We start from the raw sequence: 3,603 nt of genomic DNA on the forward strand, positions 1-3,603 counted from the left end.
TATATTTGACCATAATAAAAATTCAGTGCATTACTAATAAAATCTTAAGATGGCATATTTATGTCAAGTATTTTGAAATTCTGACATACCCTATAGAAGTACAAGGTCTTTACACTTTTCAGAGGGCATACCAGCTTACTTTTTTTGCCCTTTTTTTAAGTAGGATAGTACATGTTTATGATACATAATGGATACACTGTGCATTATGGGGCATTGGTATATATACATACCTGTTTTTAGTCCTTTTTGCTTCCCTTTTCCCTTCCTTCCCCCTCAGCCTGCAATTTTTAACAGGTTTATTGTCATTTAAAAGTTCTGTGTGTATATTATGCCAGAGGTATAGTTGAGTGATAGAGCCCTGGATTCAGCTTCCAACACTAACCAAAAAAAAAAAAAAAAAAAAAAAATAGTTGCATATAGTACTTTTTATTTAGCAAAGTTTATAGTAGGAAATATAATTTTAAGATTATATGACTCTTAGAAATGTCATTGTAAGGGCCGGCCAAATAGCTCAACGGATTAAAGCGCATGCTTAGGTAGAGCACAGGGGCCAGGGTTTCGATCCCCCCCCACCACATGCTTGGCCCCGCCCCTGGGTTGCAATGAGGAGGATTGAGATTGGGTGTGGTGGAGCACCTGTAATCCCACCTCTTGGGAGGTTGAACAAAGGCCAATCACTAGAGTCCGATCTGCCTAGTGACACCCTGTAGACCCTGTACTAAATAAATAATAGTAATAATAATAATAGTCTAGACAAGAGCTAGAAATTATGTGGTCCTTTAATATCACCTGTTTTGCCATTTCTTTGTGTGTTGAGAGATGGGAGTTGAGGTCATTGAACCTGGGGCTTTCCCACTGAGCTACATCTCGAGCCCTTTTTGAGACAGGGCCTGAGTTATACAAGATGGGTTTAAACTTTCAGTGCTACTGCTTCACCGTCTCAGAGTGCTATAATTATAGTTTGCACCACCACACCTGGTTACCATTTTCTTAGTGGTAGGAAGTTGATATTCCTTTGGGGGATGCACAAAAACGAATCAATATTGCATCATTGTTTTTCTAGCCTTTTTTTATAAAAACAGTTTTCTTTATAAACTTTTGAGAATATTTTCATTCCTATGCAGTTCTTAGTTGGACCAACAAGACCAGCTTGATCATTGGATAAACTGCTTAGCATGATGTAACTAAAAATACAACTATTATTATGCATATATTTTTTTGGGGGGGGACCCTAGGGATATAAGCAAACATCTTACTTTCCAAGTCTTTGAAGTAATATGAGGTCCATATGACTGCTACACATGCCCTAAGTTCTAAAATTCAAAGAACACAGTGGCATACAAAAATACAAAGAGATTCGGATCCCCAGAGTGTCATGTGCGCTGACACGGTCAACTAAGACTGGGAGTAGTGGCACGCGCCTGTAATCCCAGCACTCAGGAGGCTGAGAACAGGAGAATCACTGAGTCCAATTTACACAGTGAGACCCTGTAGACCCTGTCCTAAATACAGGAGGAAAGCATACAAAGAGAGATGCTTTGTAATCCAAGATTTGGCATGTAATTTTTCCCCTTCTAGAAAAAGACAACCTTACTAGCTCCAGACTTAAGTAGGAGTCAAGATTTTTTAACTGATGACAAGGGATACTGATTCACCCAAGCAATAGTTTGGAAAGCCAACTAGTTAGTCAATAAAACAGGGTTTTTTTTGTTAGCTTGGAACAAAATCAGAAGCCTGGAACAGTTGGGATAAATTGACTGTCACAGAGAGTGACTCAAGAGAAGAGGCCGGACTTGAGCCTTATGTACTTAGCAGAATCTGCAGTTAGTACAGCATACTCAGGAAACAGGCCATGTGCAGAAAGCCTTGAGATGGGGGAACCATTGATGTGAAGTCACACTCTGACAAGGATAGATGGGATTTGAGGCACAATCGTGGACAGAGTAAAGATTGAGAGAGTGGGTGTCCATTTCAGAGAACCTTAAAATCGAGGCAGAAGATAAAATCGAGGCAGAAGAGTTAGGGGGTACATGCTGTCTTATGCTTAGGTTCTTCCTCCCTCATTCCCCACAAACACTGACTCAAAAGAGGTAAATTTAATTTAGTCTTTTTAGCTTCCTCATCTTTTTGTTTCGTTTATTGTCAGTACTAGGGATTAAACCAGGACCTTTGCACTGAGCTACATCCCTATGCCCTTTGTAAAAAAAAAAAAAAAGTTTGACGCTATTATGCAGGCTAGCCTTAAGCTCATTGTTTATCCCAAACTGGCCTCAAACTCACAACCATCCTCCTGGCTCACCCTCCCAAGTGCTGGGATTACAGGCATGTGCTACCACGCCTGATTTCGGGCCAGTACAGCAAGCCCAGGGTTCCTGGCCAGCACAGCTTGTGTTACTGGGGATTGAATCCAGTTCCTTGTGCTCGCCAGGTAACAGCTTAGCTATTGCCCCAGCCCACCTGACTTATTTTTTGAGTCAGGGTCTTCTTAAGTTGCTAAATTTCCTAGACAGGGCTTGAATTTGTGGACCTCCTGCCTCAACCTCCCAGAATGCTGGGATTATACACATGTACCTCCAGACCCTGCTTATATATAATTTCTTTATATGACTTCAATGTGTATTCATACTGTGTTCCAGTATTTGAGTATCACATACTGGAAAGCAGCCATTGCTCAACTACAAAAAAATTTAGTAATTTCTGGACAAATTTTTACACTTTTTTTTGGAGACAGGTTCTCACTGTAATTCAGGCTGGCCTTGAACTTCCCATGGAGCCCAGGCTGGCCTCAAATTTGTAGTGATCCCCCTTCTTCAGCCTTTGAGTCTTGGAATCACAGGCAGAGGCCGCCATGCCAGGCTACCCTCCTCCCCCCAAACCATTTTCAAGCCAGTTCTATTAACAGGCATTAGTTACCAGTCCTGAAAGATGAGTTATTCTAGATTTGGGTGATATATCTCAATAGCAATTCAATAGGAAACCATTAAACCCTATAAGAATTCAAGTGTTTATTAAGAGATAATAAATAGTGACTTATTGATTAGTACAGTGAAATAATTTATAACAAAGTGTCCAACCTTCTGGTTTGCCTAGGTTGCATTAAGTCAAGAAGTGTTGTCATGGGCCACATATAAAATATGTAATATAGTTAATATATGTAATGAAACTTCCTTTTTTATGTTTTAACTTATTACTTTATAAAGTAACACAAGCCTAAGTTTAATAATTAATAAGAAAGCTTACGTGTTATGTGTCCTACTATAACATGAGGCTATTCACTTTTAAAATTAGATGGGCTATGCACCACATTTGTGTGCTTTTCCGTATATTTTATACCTCTCTAAAATTTACATTTAAAATAATTTTGCAGTGTGATTACCATGAAAATTAAATAGCTATGGAAATGTTAGATACTGAAAGAGGTATACACAATACAGATTTAAATGGTTAGTAGACTGATGCAGAATTTGGGCCACAGTTTCAATCAGCATCTTTTTTTTTTTTTTTTTTCTTTTCAAAGTTTTATTGATAAACATATAGCAATGGGACAGTTTCAAATCAAATCGAAAGTACAGTTTCAACAAATAATACACTGCCTATATTCTT

At 38.7% G+C, this 3,603-nt stretch overlaps 1 protein-coding gene across 4 annotated transcripts in view; it reads left to right on the forward strand.

Moving 5' to 3' along the window:
- Cryzl1 (crystallin zeta like 1) overlaps positions 1 to 3,603 on the forward strand; it is a 38,704-nt gene that overhangs the window by 6,739 nt on the left and 28,362 nt on the right. The window lies entirely within an intron of this gene.

This window comes from Octodon degus, unplaced genomic scaffold (genome assembly GCF_000260255.1).
Source record: "Octodon degus isolate 3935 unplaced genomic scaffold, OctDeg1.0 scaffold00225, whole genome shotgun sequence".
In the NCBI taxonomy this organism is placed as follows: domain Eukaryota; kingdom Metazoa; phylum Chordata; class Mammalia; order Rodentia; family Octodontidae; genus Octodon; species Octodon degus.